This window comes from Eschrichtius robustus, chromosome 2, assembly GCF_028021215.1.
Source record: "Eschrichtius robustus isolate mEscRob2 chromosome 2, mEscRob2.pri, whole genome shotgun sequence".
Classification (NCBI taxonomy): Eukaryota; Metazoa; Chordata; class Mammalia; order Artiodactyla; family Eschrichtiidae; genus Eschrichtius; species Eschrichtius robustus.
Genome location: NC_090825.1, coordinates 107051209 through 107069552, shown reverse-complemented (window position 1 = coordinate 107069552; position 18344 = coordinate 107051209).

The following is an 18344-nucleotide window of genomic DNA, read 5'->3' as shown; positions in this document are numbered from 1 at the left end:
TAAATAAAGAAATAATTAAGCCAAGAACTGTATTGACCTAGTTTACAAGTTGCTTGTATAGAATAGAGAATATTTTGACCTTCCTCATGATCACATCACAAATTTTCCTTCCCCCACCCCCAACTTTTATATCACTTACATTTTCATGAAGACAAAGTAACTGCAAATGTAATCTGCTCCAATGTATGCATCTGACATGTACTAAACCACTAAACGGCACATTTTGAAAACTTGTTTTCATTTCACAGTCCCCTAAAACAGGCAGAATAGCTTTTATTGCTTAAAACTGTAAGCTTTTTGTTTATACTAATTTTTTAAAGTTTTATTTTCCCACAAACAAAAATAATATAATAAAATAATTATTTATCTGTGAAAACAAGTGTTTTATAGAACGACAGTTTTTTTAAAATCTCTCTACACAGTGTCTGTTAAAGATCACTTAAGAAAATAGAGTTATTAATAGACAAAGCAGAATATTTTGCTACCTCAAGTATGTATTTCACTTCATTTTGATTATTCTTGAATCTTAGAAATCAAACAACTGTCTTAAGACATTCTGTATTAAACAAGGGTAATTGTTAGGTATGAATTATTTGCCTGAAGTGGTCCTTTCTTTTCAAATTCACATGGAATTTACTTAGCACTAACTAAGTAATTAAATACTATATCTTGTTTCATTTCTGTTTCTGACATTTTATTCTAATTTAGGAACAACTTGTGTAATTAAGGAATTTTCCTCCAGTAAGTTCTGGGATGATTACCAAAAATATAGTGACCATGTTCCTATATGTTGATTGAGTTCTTACATGAATTGTATAACCAGCCAAGAGTGAAGTTGAAGGACAGGGTCCCAGGGCTGGGCCCAGGTGATGGGGCAATGGACCCTGCTCTTCCTGCAGACCAGTGGTTCTAACCAGGGGAATTTTGCCCTGAGGCATATTTGGCAATGTTTTCTCAACATTTTTGATTGTCACAACTAAGGCTCCAGGTGGCTCCAGGTGGCAGAGACAAGTGGGGAGAACTGATAGTGAGATGCACGGCTAGCCCCTAGCTGTCAGGCATGTTACTAAACACACTACAATGCACAGAACAATCCCCCACAACAAACAATTATCTGGCCCAAAATGTCAACAGTGCCTGAGCTGAGGAACTTTGATGCAGACAGAAAAGAAACTGCTCTATCCAAATATTCTGCTTCTTCTGCTTCTAACTAGTAAAGGTCATTTTCTATTGAATTCCAGGAAGCATGCTAGGTCTTTGACATTGAATCATTTTCTCTTTTAACCCTGGATCTATCACCCAGACTCACCCTTTCATTATTTATGCAACGTAGATGTTTTTCAGGGTAATTAAATAATTTTCCTAAGTTTATAGAACTAGAAAGAGACCAAACCTGGATATGGACCCAAATCCAGACTGACTCCCAAAGTTTCCGCTAGCTTTATTACATTCTACGGCTTCTCTGCTGGCCTATGGCCACAATGCTCAACTAATTAAGTCACATTTTTCTAGATAGCACAACTTAGAAAATTGGAAAGAAACAGGAATTCAACTGTAATCTAATTGGATGTGGAAAACAGCCCTTACTCGCCAAACCATTGCCATTGTAAGTTTGTCATTTTAAGTTAGAAATTTAAGAGAACATACTAAGATGTGAAAGACTAATACTTCTCTCCAATTTTCTCTGCTAAATGGACTTGAATGATTCATGAATTTCCCTACTGTTAGAGTCATAAAATGGTGTTCAATTTGACATATGCTTTTAGAATTTTCACACATTTAAAGAAATTATTTATAGTATGATTAATCACCTAACACAGAGTTCCATTTCACGCTACCTACCAAGTTTATAGATTCAGATGTGATAATGCTCTACACAGCATGGGTCTTACAAAATTTCCCCTCATGAGTCCCAGTAGTTGTATATGGCTTTACCATATTTTAGATGTCCATAAAAATGAAAATACACCTGCTCTGTGGACCACACAGTAAAAATTGCTAGTGACTGCTTTGTTGATGTGGCGAATGAAAGGGACATATCCATTTGCTTTTAAGCATGACCTAGATTATCCCAGAAGTGGTTTTCTTTCACTTTTCTTAGAAGTTGGTATAGATGGGGAATAAGGTTCTAGAATTCTACCTCTTGAAATGAGCAAGCTCATAATGGAAGAGACATGGAGCTGAGACACATCATAGGCAAGTTAATTTTTGGTTAATTTTTCATTAGTTTGGTATAAAAATAGGGTGTTAGGAAGGAAGAATATTGGATAACGGCCAGAATATACCGTTAACAAGTGATTCAAATTCATTAAGAATCCAAATATGCACGATGTTTGAAACATTGCTCAAATAAAATCAAGCAGTCTTGGTCCATGTTTTAATGAAACATCACCTACATATTAATGGTAAATTATTATCTTAAGATGTAAGGATAAGAAGAAAATATACCACTCTTTTTAATCTCCACTTGAACATTTTCAACTAACCTGAATTTCATGTGATTCCTCCTCTTCAACCCCATCAGCATTCTTTTGCGGGAAGACTGTCATTGCGGACTCTCAGTTGGTCTGTTTCAGAAGACATCTTTCTTGTGATTATCTTCTTATGCATTAATATGCACAACTAATATGAACAACACACAAAAATAATATCAAGAAGAGAATAGGGAATTGACTAATATGGACTAAAATAATAACCATGAAAATAATTAGAAATCTTCATTATTAATTTTATCCTCAAGCCCTCCCACCTCTCACTATGTCAAGACCATCTTCAATTTACTCCATCAAATAGCCTTGGTTTTGCTGTAAGGCAAATAGAAATTTAGTCCAACATTTAGGATAAGTCTTCTATTTATATTTAATTATTGGCTAGGCATTTATAATATTCAAATAAAAAATATGAATCTTTTCCTGTGAGCAAAGATATTTCAAATTCATCTAATAAGTGATATTTAATGCTTTTTATTTAGGTTGGACATGGATATTTCTTCTGGTTGCCTAATTGCCCTTCTTTCTGACTAGTGCCTATTTCTACATACCCCAAACAATTTCTAATTATACACAATAGCAAATACACAAAAATAATTGGTTTGTGTCATCCATTTTGTGCCATTTCCCACAATTATTTTTCGTCTGTGGAAAGTTTCAAATTGACATTTTTGTTTAAAGAGCCCATAAATATATTTATTTATACCATGAATCAAAATCTAAGTAATTCTGGGGAAACAAATAACCATCACAAGCAGGGGAAAAGGTAAAAGTAGGAGAAGGACAAGCAAAATATGAGAACATTTTTAGTGGTTTGTTAAAAGGAAAGCTCAAGTTAGAAAACCAACCTAGAGAAAGAAATATGGATGGAAATTTTCTGAGGTGCTGAGAATGAAGGGCTCCTTCTAGCTCAAGCCACGCACATCTGAAGCTAAGAAACACTGCAGTTATATTGCTTTACGACTTGCATTTTGTTAAAAAGGTGGGCCATAAAATGAGAATCATGCTATATTCCTGTTTTTACCAATTAGATGTTTGTACAATTGTTCTAAATCAAAGCTTTTACGAAATGAATTGAATATCATGATTATCACCCATACGGCTTCATACATGCCTCCTTGCTAAGTGGGAAAGAGTAAGTTTGGTCGCTGAGCCACCAGGGACCAAAGAGTATTGAAGAATACTGTCTTGAGGCTATCTGACCTCACCTCTAAGATCCTCTTTTCAAAGTCCGAGAGTAACTATAAGACATACAAAGTCACGATGTTCTGAGACAGTCCTCGAATTGTCCTCCACTATCACCAAGGGACAGAGTTCTCCACAGGAAAGTAAGAAATATGAAACAAAGTATTCTGTTTACCACAGCCACACACAGGCTAAAGTAAAACTTCACCCCAAGAAAGACTCACATTTTCTGCAATAGAATCATTAAATATGTAATTTTAAGACCCTGGAAGACAGTAGAAGAAGTCAGCACAAGTCTGTGTCTCATTTATAACCTAATAATTGAAATAATTTATAGTTTTTATAAAGTCCTCAACACAGACTGTACTTGCGGTATTTTGGCCTTACTTGTGTTCGTTCTATTCCTTTTTTTCTTTTTTAACCTTGTTTGATTATATCCAATGTAAAAATGTTATATGTAACATTTTTAGGAAAAAAAAAAAGAGAGATCACCAAGCCAGCCTGGCACTGGGAAATGGAATAAGGCCTGAGACTTGAAAGGAATTTCCTGAATGGTTTAGTCTAATTTAAATGTTTGAGGTTCATAGATCCACAGAGGGAAATATATTTGTCTTCACCTACACCAATGGCCCTGGGGCTGTGGGAATCACAGTGTCTTCTCTGAGGTAACTGTTACCTGCTTTTGTGTAGACAGGTTGCCAAGCCCTACCTCTGGAGAACTACAAGCTTGATTCAGACTTCCTTTAGTGTTTGCCAAAATAACCATAAGTTTGCCAAATGGTGCTTTTCATTTGGTTTGACGGTCCTTTCACTCTCTTGATATGGATATAAAGAAGAAGGAACAGTTTGGAGAAAATCGCGGATGGTATATCAAGGCCAAATTGGCTATAAGATGGCTTTGTTTCCAGTACCCCATTGTTGATAGCCTGAGATGAAAAAAAATAATACTACAGCATTGTGATGATAATGATGACATAAACACAAAGCCAAAATATACAGTAAAAAGATTAATACCAGACAAACAAAAAAAAGCCAAAAAAAGTGCAACATCTTCCTTTCTGAAGTGAGCTGAACAGTGTCCCCCCAAAGAAATGTCTATGCCCCAGTCCTTGGAACCTGTGAATGTTACCTTATTTGGAAAAATGGTCTTTACAATGTAATTAAATTAAGGAACTTGAGGTGAGGAGATCATCCTAGATTATCTGGGTGGGCCCTAAATCCAATGACAAGTGTCTTTATAAAAAACACACAGGGCTTCCCTGGTGGTGCAGTGGTTGGGAGTCCGCCTGCCAATGCAGGCGACATGAGTTCGGGCCCTGGGCCGGGGGGATCCCGCGTGCCGCGGAGCGGCTGAGCCCGTGCGTCACAGGTGCTGGGCGCGTGAGCCTGGAGCCCGTGCTCTGCGGCGGGAGATGCCACCGCAATGAGAAGCCCGCATGCAGCAACGAAGACCCAACGCAGCCAAGAATAAAAAATAAATAAATCAAATAAATTTATTTAAAAAAAAAAAAACACACAGAAGACAGACATACAGGGGAGAAGGCAACGTGAAGACACTGGCAGAGATTGAAGTGAGGTAACAATTAGCCAGAAGCTGGAAACAACTAGCCAGAGTCTCTAGGGGAGACTCTGTAGGGAGTAAGGTTCTGCCAACACCTTAATTTTGGATTCTGGAGATAGATCTATATACATATATAGAGAGAGAGACACACACATATGTATATACATACACGCATACACATATGATTATGCATACACACATGTACACGCATGTTATATGTATGCACGTGTACACACATACTATGTGTATATGGATGTATTAAACATATGTGTGCTCACATGTATATATTCATAATCAATATATTTATTACATAACTTCCATTAAACAACTCTTAAAAACTTGAAATGTTCTGCAACGTTTGGCAAATATCCCCCGGTGTCAGTTAAGGACTGAATGTTTGTATCCCCCCTAAACTTGTATGTTGAAATCCTAACCTCCAGTGTGATGGTATTAGTAGGTGGGGCTTTTAGGAGGTGTATAGGTCATGAGGGTAGAGCCCTCATGAATGGGATTAGTGCCCTTATAAAAAAAGACATGAGAGAGCTTGCTTCCTCTCTCTCTCTCCCTGCCATCAGATGATGGCCACAATGTAAACCAGGAGAAGTGCCTTCAGGAAGAACCCAACCAGACTGGCACTCTGATCTGAGATTTCCAGCCTCCAGAACTGTAAGAAATAAATGTTTGTTGTTTAAGCAACCTAGTCTATGGTATTTTTGTTATAGCAGCCCAAACTGAGGCACTGCCCCAGGTTCATCAATTTTTCCTGGAGGATATTATCATGAGTTAAAAATCATACGGTAAGAAGACCTTGAGAATTTTATTATCCTGTCTTTTGCTTTCAGAATGCTTTCCACCTCCATGTCAGATGCCCTATTCAAGTTACAGTGCTTAGACATGACCCATTTTCTAAAGGAGATGCTTCCACTGTGATGAGCCTATCCCGGATGGATCATGTGAAGTTGCACTGAAGCTGTGTGTGAAATATCTGGTCTTCCGTCTATGACAATCTCCTTAATTAACCTTAGATTACTTATAATCCTACATTTTTGTGCAATTTAAACAAGGGATATTTACTACCAATAAATACTGACAATGAATCCTTTAAGAAAAGTGTGAGAAATGCATTTTCAAACTGTCCATATATGGATGCGCATGTCACCGATGAATGAGGGCAAATATAATCTGTCCTTTCTCTTATCTTTTAGAAAAAGTTGCTTTTTTATATCCCAAGTGATTTCAAACAACCCCCTCCTAAGCTGTGATAGAAGTGAAAAGGCTACTAAAAGCAAACTCCTACACAACGTATTCATGAAAGTAGATCAGTGTGGTAATTTGGGGCCCCACTCTTGATGGCCGAAGAAGGTTTCTATACTCAGGAATCCAGTGGGGATAAACTCAGTTAATGCATTTTCTGCAAAAGTACAGAGATGAGGCTCAGACACTAAAGAAATGATGAGAAATAACTTAGAGAAAAAATGATGTTATGCTCCTTCAGAAAATTATATATTATGTTAATATCAATTATTAATAACAGTAATTTCAAACTTCTCCTGTTCCCAATATTCTCATTTCCAACAATCCACCCTTGCAAGCATGGCCTATGATTGTCAGCCTTTCTTCATGTAAAATAATGTGCTTATAAAGTTATCTTACTTGCCATGCAACCCAATATGGTTGCCCTAAGGTGTGCTTGATCTCCCAACTGAACTGGGTAAGTCCAGGGTTTTAAAAGGCAGACATGGAACCCTGGATGCTTTAACAACATAATCAGTCTCCTGTTCTCTAAAGAATGTCTAATAATTCAGTCCCACTGTCTCCAGATGGAGATTCTCCATTACTCTTGCACCTCATGTTGGCAGGCAGGCTCCAGACCTCTCTAGCCCATGTTAGATGACTGGAGATAACACATTTCTCCAGCATTTTGTTTGGTAAAGACTATAAAAGGAGGCTAAAAAAATATTCACTAGGTTAGAAAAGCAGTATTGAAGGAGATACTGCATAATTTTAAAATTTTATTAACTGGAATTTTTAGGAACATGTGAAGACAACACCAAATTTCAAGTGTATGAAGGGAGCTCTAACAACAAAAGGATTTAACCCAGATGTGTCTGGACCACTCTAGTACTTGGAAATCCAACCTTCCCTCAACAAAAGGAAACCTACAAGAAAATCAATTCTAAATGTGTTCAATTATAATTGTTACCATGATATTTTTCAAAGAACATGGGAATAATTCTGAGAATCTGAAAAATCCCTGATTTTGTAACAGGGAAGAGCCAAATCCAAATGTTGGATCTGTTTCTTTTACTTTAACCTTTGCTTCCCATTGCTCTCGCTCACTAAAAGGATACTGTCTCTACATAATGGCCTGCCTCGGGGAACCCTGCCCCTCTGCCTGAATGTTACACCAAAGTGCCTTTGTTCAGGGAAACATCCAGACCCTGTCCACCTGTGGAATGCTGCAAGAAAAGAAAATAACACATCCCCTCCCAGAGGCTAGTCATTCCAGGGGATATTTGCAAAACTTAAGGTCTTTTTACTTTACTTCCTCATCTCCTCCCCCACCCCCCACCCCGTGCTATAAAAGAAACTGGCATCCAAACCCCGATAAGATGTTGAGACATTAGTCTGCCATCTTCTTGGTCTGCCTGCTTTCCGAATACAGTCGTATTCCTTGCCTCAACACCTCGTCTCCAATTTATTGGCCTGTCGTGGGTGCACAGAGCAAGCTGGGACTTGGTAACAAATTCAATGATTGTCTGACAGTTTTTCTAATGAGCACTGCTGTACCTCACATCTTTTTCTTTTTTGCATTTCTTACCAAAAAGTATCATTTTTAACTGAATCATGAATCTCAAATTATAAAAATAATGATCAGGTTTAATGAATACATTTTGTACCAAGAAGGTAATGGTAAGTCTAAGAATTTTAGAAAATATTCTTATTAAAAATAAGTACATTAATTTCATTGGATATGTATTACTATGGGCTCTTTTAAATAAATTATGTTCATGAATAGAGATGAGTCTTTTTAAAATTTACATTTTTAATAGTCAAGTAGTAGACAGAATTAGTTATGGTGTAGACCCGAGATTCAGAGGATGGTCAGAATTCACATTTTAAAAAAACCGTGCTAGAAACACTTCATATAGATCCAGGTGACATATGTATATGCTTTGACTAATGATGACACAAAGCCTAAACATGCATAGTCAGAGCTATAGAGGTTTGGTTGGTTGAGTCAGACAAGGGCATTTGATGGTTTCAGCAACAGCCTCTTATTTGGAATTATTTTTATTTTTTAAAAATAATTTCTCTCTGCTCCAATCTATTTCTCATTCAACAACCATATTAGTATCTTTAAAACACCAATTCTAGGTCATTCTCTTTCTCAAAACCGCTCAGCTATCTTGTAAGACAGCACTCAAATCTCCCATCCTGCTTACAACATGCTTTCTAACTACACCTTTCTCCTCAACTATTCACCTATGTCTTCCATGAATACCTAATACTGCTCTTTGCCCCAAACTGTCCAGTTCCAACTTTAAGTCTTACCTTGTGCTTTTCATGTCACCTGGCCCTTCTCAAATGGTCAGCTATGTAATTCGAGCCCAATTTCTTTTCAAAATATCTTTCAAAGTATCTTTAACACTCATGTATCTGAATTCCTGTAGCACTTATTTTCTCATCTGCTTATTTTAGCATCTAATTATATACTTCTGCATCTCGTTAATTATTACTTTAAACTTCAATCAGGTTTCTATGATTAGGTATTTAAATAATAATCACTGTTGTATATGAGACCTTACTGTTTTCCAGCTAACAAAATGTTTTGCTCCTATCAGGCCCTTTTTATCTGTTGAATGAATGAGTGTCGAGAGAGGAAGCTCAAGTATAGTGATCTAGCAAAACCAAAAGTAATGTGAGGTCTCCTGGTTACATATGTCCAAAAAATATGCAATATATAATAGCAACTAATTTCTCATCTGTGACCACGTCAGGAAAGGTCTACGAGCAGGAAATGACTTGGATATGTGGTCAAGACACATCTTCTAGACCTCATTAAAGATTTTGACAAGACTATTTTTTTCTAGTCTGTATTATTTTCAGTATGTCTTCCCCTGATATTGCAGAATATCTAATAGTGCCTGCTACCATCTCACTTTGACTCTTTGGAAATGTGGACTTAAAAAATTATTCACAACCTAAAAGTTGAGAGTTATGGTTTATTTGGCAGGAATTTTTAGGACTTCAAGCCCGGGAGGCAGCATCTCAAGTAACCCTGAGAAAACTGCTCCGAGGAGGCAAGGCGGGGAGCCAGGTTATATAGAAGTTTTGCAACAAAGGGCAGGTAGTCGGGAACATCAAAAGATTATTGTAAATTAAAGAAAACCAGATATCCCAAGTTAAGGAATTTAGTGGTTTTCTATATATGGGAAGATGCAGGAGTCTGGGCCCACTGAAATCATTCCTTTGATATGCACCTCAGCTATCTGGGGCCAGTATCCTGGATTTTCACATCCTGAGTTTCCTCAGGGCTCACCGTGGGGAGCAGCTGCAGTCTGATGGCTGCTAGATGGCGGGTGTTCTTTCCTTCCTGAGTTCCCTCAGGGCTCACCAGTTCACTTTGGAAGGCTGCTAGCGCTGATGACTGTGACATCCTTTGTTTACTGATATGGCAGGAAATATTTCACTTCTCAGAAAAAATAAGGTTGTTTCAAGATGTGCCTGAAATTCTGTTCCCAACTTTTCAAAAAAGCAAAAATAGATATTACACTTCCAAGTAAGTTTAGTTGGTTGGCTTGTCACATGGCTTCTTTGAAAGACTAGGATTATCTAGTCATCATCATTGAAATATATTTTTAAAATTTATAATCATAGCCATGTTTACAAGTTACATGAGACAAGATAAATCTTACATGATCACCACAACTTGCTTTGGACCCCAGACAATACGCACTGTATTCACTAAATTTAGCTCCAAATTGAGTTGCCCCTAAAATAAATCTACCTTCAAATGATGATTTGACATTATTGATAATATTTTTAAAAAACTGGTTCATACACTGAAGGCAATTACAAAGGAAGTGTTCCCCCCAAAAAGGCAAATTTTGAGTATCTTTTTAACTCCCAAGTTGGAATAGGGAAGAACCTTTGTATCCTATTACAAGTTAATCACTAAAGGAATGTTGCTTATAAGCTTCATTTTCACATAATGGCCCATCTCTGGGAACCCTTCCTTCCAGGTAATGAACAGTAAGCTAAAATACCTTTGTTTAGGTCACCGGGAACATCCTGACCAGGCCCACCTGTGAATGACTGCAGGGAGGAAGAAATTAACACACCCCCTCCAGAGGTTGACCAGAATCAAAAAATGTTTGACTTTACTCCCTCCCCTTTCAGTATAAAAGAAGCCTGAATTCTAACTCAGGCAAGATAGTTCTTCTTTAAAGATAAATAAAAAAAGAAATATTCTATTATATGTATAAGTTCTGGTGTGTTTGTTAATATCCTGTTACGTTCTAGCCATATGCTATGAATGTGTATGTGTTTTTATATGGTTCCTTTCAGTTAATACATTTACTGAATATCTTTCATCATCCAGGTACCTTGCTGGGGATAGAAATAGAAATGAAATAAAATACCTCAAGTGGCTCATATCTAATGAGGAAGACATATACATAAATGATTAATTATAACAAAGTATCATATGTAACTGTACCTGGGCATCTCAAATCTTCGTTTTGTGGTTACTCTTGGCAGATGAGGGAAGTAGAGGAACGTAAGCCTTTTCCGTTATCACAAGGGCTCTGTTAAAACACAAGTGCCAATTTCCCTTTATGGAGCTTACGTTCTAGTAGAGAAAGGAAGACAATGAGCAAAACTAACAAGCAAATACACCATGTTAGATAATAATAGCGTGAATTATAGAAAAATGAAGCAGGAAATGGGGATAGTGGTATCCAGGGAGATTAAAATGTAATAGGGTGACCAGAGAGGCCCTTTGTGAAAATGTAAAAGTTGAGCATCAGCTTGAAGGAGGTAAGGGGATAGTCACAGCAGGTATCTGGAGAAAGAATGTTCCAGGCAGGTGCAAAGAGCCTGCTGGAGAAGTCTGGTTGGAGCATTTAAGGAAGGGCAAAGAGCCTGTTGTGTGAGAGAAGAGGAGCCAGTGTGCAAACAAGGAGAGGGGGCAAGTGGCAGGGGGGCGGGAGAACTGATATGAGGTGAGATCAGAGAAGTAAGGACGAGGTGCATATGTCAGAGGGCATCGATGCTGCGTATCACTGATTTAACCATTCTTGAGTGAGATGGGAAGCTTTTGGTGTTTGGGAGCAGAAGGGTAATATGATCACACATTTTAACAAAGTCACCGTGGATGTTGGGTTAAAAATAAACTGATGGGACAGAGCAGAACCAGGAGACCAGTTAGGAAGCTATTGCACTCATCTACTCCAGGAATGAGAGTATCTTGGACATGGCTGACAGTTGTGAAGATGGAGAAAAGTGGTCAGAGTTTGGATCTCTTAAAACAATGAAGCTAAAAGTGTATACAGATAAATTAGAAGTTAGGATGTGGGAGAAAGAAGGAGGCAAGAACAAACCCAAGGGTTATGACTTGAATCACCAGAAAGACAGAATTGCCAAAAGTTCAGTTTTTAGATGTGAGGCGTCCATAAGACCTTCAAGTAGAGACATGGAGTGGGCACTTGAGGTCTGGAGTGGAGAGAAGAAGTCCTGGCTGGAGATACAAATTTGGAAGTCATCACATGTTTGAAGATCCAAACCCATGTTGAAATGTGAGTAAAAATGGTTTTATCATCTGTATTGACTAAATAGAAACCCACAAAGTTTGAAAAACAGCACAAGGTGCCTTGTCAGCGGGGCAGGACAGAAATGAAACGTCTACTTCTGTAGTCTTAGATTAGGACTCTTCCATTTACAACGCCTGTCCTGTTTAAACACACCTACCATCTTGCTATACTTATTTGTCCCAGCCTCCATGGAAACCCCTTCAGTGCCTATTTCTTGAACACCCACCATGTGCAGGAACTGTTCTTGGGACTGCAGATACAACAATGAACAAAGCAACAAAATCTGTCTGTGTGGAGCTTACGTCTTTTTAAGGGGGGGGGGGGACACACAAATAAGCAAATACTCAAGTAAATGTATTATAGATTGGGTGATGATAAATGTAGATTTTAACAATAAATCAGGATGGGGGGAAAGGAGTACTATGGGAGGAAGGGGCTTTATTGTGTCATTATTTTTTACAGGAGAGTCATGGAAAACCTCATTGAACTAAACTGAGCAGAGACCAACGGAAATTAGAGAGCCGTGTGGAAACTGGCAGAACAACTTTTCAGAGGGAATAGCAGTTTGAGATATTTCCCCCTCTAAGTCAGTAAGTCAGAAGAGAGGTCAAAAAGGATTTGTGATTAAGGATATCATCTTCTCCCACTGGCCTAAAAGTAAATAGATTTTTCACCAGGTAGTTTAATTTATAAAAGAACAAATTTAGATTCTGCATCATGGGGTGAAAAATACACATTGTTCTAGAACTTAAGAATATGAACAACAATAAAATAAGCAATAATGTAAACTGGTTACATTATAGAAGGTGGAAGTTCGCCTTTGAATCATTCTTTACATGTCCCCAAACCAAAAGATACATTAATTGTACACTAATACAAATGTTACTGTAAATAGGCACCCTTGCATGTGCTGCCATCTTGTGGCACAATAGAAAAGTGTTCCTACATGGCTACATTAATGACAACATTTATGCTACTGCTGGATCACTTAGTTGGCCAAATACATGTCCCAAGAGAGAAAAGTATGCTTTATAACTGATCTTTGCAACTAAATACCTTTTAGTTAAATTAACATTGAATAAAACAACTGAAAAAGTAAAACTTATAAAAACTGAGACTATCAACTTCCCTTAAAAAATAATTAATTGCTTTGTTAAATTACTTCACCACACATAAAGTTTCTTCTCGATACACAATACATACATTTAAGATTAATTTCACTATTCTGTAATCCCCAAGTCAACCTTTTTCTAAACGTAAGCAGATCTTGTCATTCAATCTTTGATGAATTATTTTCTACATATGCTAGATAACACATACGGGGTAAGTTTCATTCTTCCCCCATGTCCATGACTTTCATACTTTTTAGCTGTAAGTGACCTGAATGAATCAGTCGCCTGAGTATTTATGAGCACTGTGTGGGAAGGAATAGAATTCCTGCTGGGGAACTGCCTGAGGAAGTGAATTAACCTGTCACGGAGAGTAACTCCCTGTCTCGTGGAGAGTTAAAGAACATGGGACATCACCAATGTTATTCTAACCTCATTTGCCTTGAGAGCAAACACGTGTGAGAGATCACCCTACCGTAACACTGAGTCACAGGTTTGACTGTCATCTCCAAACAGTGCTTGTCCATACAATATGCTGTGGCCCTGCTCACATCTGATCCCAGATCCATCACTTTTACCTTAAAATGGATTGCTGCTTGGTGGGTCCCACAAACCTATTTCACCTCCCCTACTATATTTTTCATTGAGGTATAATTGACACAAAACATTATATTGGTTTCAGGTATAAAATATAACGATTTGATATTTGTATGTATTGTGAAATGATCACCACAATAAGTCTAGTAAACATCCATCACCATAGATAGTTACAGAAACTTTTCCTCGTGGTGAGAATTTTAAGATCTACTCTCTTAGCAACTTTCAAATATGCAATAAAATATTATTAACTATAGTCACCATGCTGTACATTACCTCCCCAGGACTTATTTATTTTACAACTGAAAGTTTGTACCTTGTTTCCCCTTTCACCCATTGCCCCCCACCACCCTCCTGCCTGTTCTCTCTGTATCTATGAGGTCTGTTTTATTTTTTAAGATTCCACATATAAGTGATAATCATATGGTATTTGTTTTTCTCTGTGTGACTTATTTCACTTGTTATTCACTTATTTCACTTGGTGTTTTTATAATGTCAAAAGGTGTGGCATTTACATTTGGTTCTATAGCAGTAACTCCTATGGCTGTTTAACCTTGGTTCCATGTTTAAATGCATTTGATGTTTATAGCAGAGTTGGTCAGTGACCCTCCTCCTTGTCCATTGTCTATAACAGAAACCTCAATCTTTACCTGCACGCTTGGCTGCCCAGAATGAAAACCTCCATTTCCAACCTAGACAGGGCTATTGAACTAAGTTCTAGCCCATGAGAAGGAAGCATAAGTGTTGAGTGACTCCAGGAATCTTTTCTAAAAGACAGATATAGTGTTCTATACATTAATTTTTAAAAAAAATCAATTTCAAGAAGAAGTATGTATGTTGGGGGACTTTAGACACATTCTATAAGATGGAAAATAAATCGTACAAAATTTCAGGGATGCAGCACAACAGTTAAGATTTTATGAGCCCAATAGTATGGGGTGTGCCAAGAAATCCCCTCCAAAATAAAAGACAAATGATAACTTCTCAATGCCTGGCCCCCTTGGTGAAGAACCATCCAAGCTCTAAACTCCCCGTTGGATTGACTGAGACCTCTGTTGCAATTTCCCTGTCTACCCAATCCTGATTTTCCCGCTTCCTTATACGTGACAAGAGAGGAGTATCACCCCACCTCCCCCTAATTAAACTCCTGCACACATAGTCCTTTTTCTTAGTGCTTTTCCAGGAAACCCAACCTAAGACACCTTCTAGTGTCCCCCCTATCTCCGCTCAGACCTATCTGATTTACACATTCTTCTGAACCACACAGGTTCTGATGTTAAGTGTATTTAACACCGAACTTGAAGCCCCTCTTATCCATTTAGGTGTAGTACATACAGTTATACACAATATACAATGTGATCTTATACATACGTGTGCAGATTTTTAAAATACTGAGCAAAGGTCACAAAATATATATAGAATTATCTCTAGATTGCAGATAACTTTTATTATTCTTTTTTTACTGAATTTTTCCTAAAAAGAAAATTTATTATTTTTATAACGAAATTTTTTTAAGATAAAGTAAAAAACTGTCCCATCTAATAATAATGATAACAATAACAACCAAACAGGAATACCAAATATACCAAATAAATCAGATGGAATTCGTCATACAAACCCTGCTTGTAGTGACCGATAGGCACATAAATTATCCCAAGTCTATCCCTTTTTCTGCATTTCAAGTTGAGTAGAGATAAACTTTGTAACTCTGAATAGGAATATTTCAACACTCGAAAAGAATAAAAAACAAGGAGCTATTTCTGCAGTGTCTGTCAAGTGATGTTTCTGCTGTAATCTGCTTTGAGTCACGTAGAGGATAAGCATTATAAATGTGTGCAGTGAGACCAACATTATAAGACATTTGCTTAGATTTGTCCAGGTTAATCAACATGGATGATGTTTGAGGATATATCGGAGAAGAAGGATTTCTGGTGGTATTAGAAATTATTAGAAAGTTCAGAATGGATAGTTACTTTTTGCTGACTTTTGAGATCCTGGCTTACAACCTTAACTCTCCTGAAGTATGTGGTTGGCTTTCCTTTCTTTTTCCTTCCAGTCCCATCCTATTTTGTTGCATTTCTTGTGGGGGAAAACTCATGATCCTTTACAGAGTTAGACCTAATGTTTATTTGGAGAGGGTGCATTTCTTTCTCTGGAGCATTAGCTACAGAGTTAGATCAATTGTTTCTCAGTATAGATAACATTGGCTTTTTACACCACTTATTTCTGAGGTCTATTATTTTTTTTCATATAGTGATAATCATAAGTCAAAGTAACAGTTGAAATGCCCACAATTTGCTGTGTGTGTGTGTGTGTGTGTGTTTGACTCCTGTGAGACCTCTCTAGGACCTCATGGGTCTGACACACAAGTGTCTCTATCTCTTAAGATAACATATTTACACGTCCAGATTTTGTAAGTCCACCTATATTAATGCCACATTTTACAAATTACATCTTTTTTCTTCTAAGGGCTTTAATTTTCAGTGTAGCTAAAATGTTTTTAAATAAAACTATTACCTAGTCCTAACATTGTGTGGTCAATTATTAAAGTATATTACCACAGCTAAATGCCTTGGAATATTAAGAATAAAGACTATAAAATGTTAAATGGGCTTGATACTTATGCATTAATAGTATATAATTTTAATAAACAGTTTTTCTGCAATCATAAGTAAGCCTGCATGGACTCTTGAATGGGCACTGGGAATCAACTTCCCTATGAAATCACATCCCTTTCTTTTTGATGCTTGTTTGAGAATGGTTACCTTCTTAATAGATTCTTGGCTCTTTAAAGGTTGGAATTTGGGGTTCATGTTTTTACTCCATAGCAGTTAGCACAAGTACCCTGGTCTTGTGTACAGATGGTGCTAATAGTTATTTGTCTAACTGATAGGCAAGAGGTTAATATTATCATGAGACTGACTATAGAAATTTGTGTCGCTAGCTTTGAGTAAGGACAACAGTTGATACTATTTGGTTTAACAGCAAGTGAATGGGTGTGCACAGATATTCCAATGTTATCCTGAGCCCACTGTGACTGTATGTGGCTTATTAAAGATGGCCACAAGCTCTTTGACACTTCTTCCATTTGAACTGGGTACAATGTCCCTTCCCTTTGAATCCAAGTTAAACTTTGACCACTGTGGCCAACGGAGTATTGCAGAAATGACAATATACTAGTTCCAAGTCTAGACTAAAAATGACTGACAACTTTCACCTTGGTTCCTAGGAGGCCCAGGCCACCATGTAAGAAGTCTGGCTACCCTGAGGGACAGAACAAATGGAGAAGCCCTGAGATTGCAATGGAGAAGAAGAAGGAGTGACAGCTGTTCTTGCCAAAGTGTCACGCATGTGAATGAATCCATCTTGGAGCCTCCAAACCAGACCAGCTACCAGCTGGATACCATCCAGTGACCTCAGTTGATGACACATGAAACAGGAAAATTATTCAGTTTAATTCTGCCTGAATTCCTGACTCACAAAACCATGAGGTGTAAGGAAAGGGTGGTTTTAGGCCATTGCTTTTTGGGGTAGTTCGATACACTGCAATCAATAACCAGAACATTCCACGTTGTGGTTTGCCCAGGACAGTCTCAATTTCTGCCAGTTGTCCAGGCATTCTGTCATGATCCACATTCGTTCAAGGTTCTTCGTTTTTCACAAAGTATTATTAATAATTGTATTAAAATACGCCAAGATAGGTCTGGTAGTTTCTTTCATGGTCTCATGTAGAAGAGTGTGAGAATTATGTGAAATGAATAGTTTCGACTTGATACCTAATTTAAACTGAAAGACAACCAACATAACTCGTTCTCTTTTCCAGAAACCTTCAGATTGAAGAAAACTAACATTTTCCTTTCAAGGTCAGTATGCAGGATGCTTGCGGACAAAGTGATGTTCCTGGGACATAAAATGCAAGAGACAGCCATCTCCTGGTCTTGGATAGGGGTGGAGGAACACTGTACACTCTGCTGTAGCCAGCAAACCAGCCAGTGGTGCTTTCGTCCTGCCTTAGTCTATGAGATAGATAAATCTGCCAGGCCACCGGTCCTGCATGAAGACTCTGTTCATGATAGACGGGAGTAAGGTCGGGGGAAACATGAGAAATTATAGGTTGCCTGTAGGCGATTACTGTGTAGGAAATAGATCTGAAGCTGTCCTTTTATGGAGTGAATAGGGAGTAGTCTAAATTCTTGATGTAGTGGTGTTGTCATTATTGTGTCATACAAATGTATAATATTTATTGTCTATCAAATTTTAAAATTTTGCAATAGAAGCAATGAGCTAAAATAAAAGTTCCTATTTAAGGAAAATTAAGTATTGAATTTTCATTTCTTAAGAAAGTAGGTGATAAAAAGTAACTTGCACAAAATGTTCATCATTCCCCATCCACCATGATACCTGTAGTACTGTGTCACTAACACATGAAAACCAGAAGACATAAATCTCCTAAAGAAGCATTAGTATCTACTTCAAAAATTATTTGTTTTAAGAAGATTGTGCCTGGAGAAAACAATTTAGTATGTGCACTTGCAGAAAATGTGTTTGCATATCAACCTGTGAAGTATCACTTTTATTTTTTTCTAAG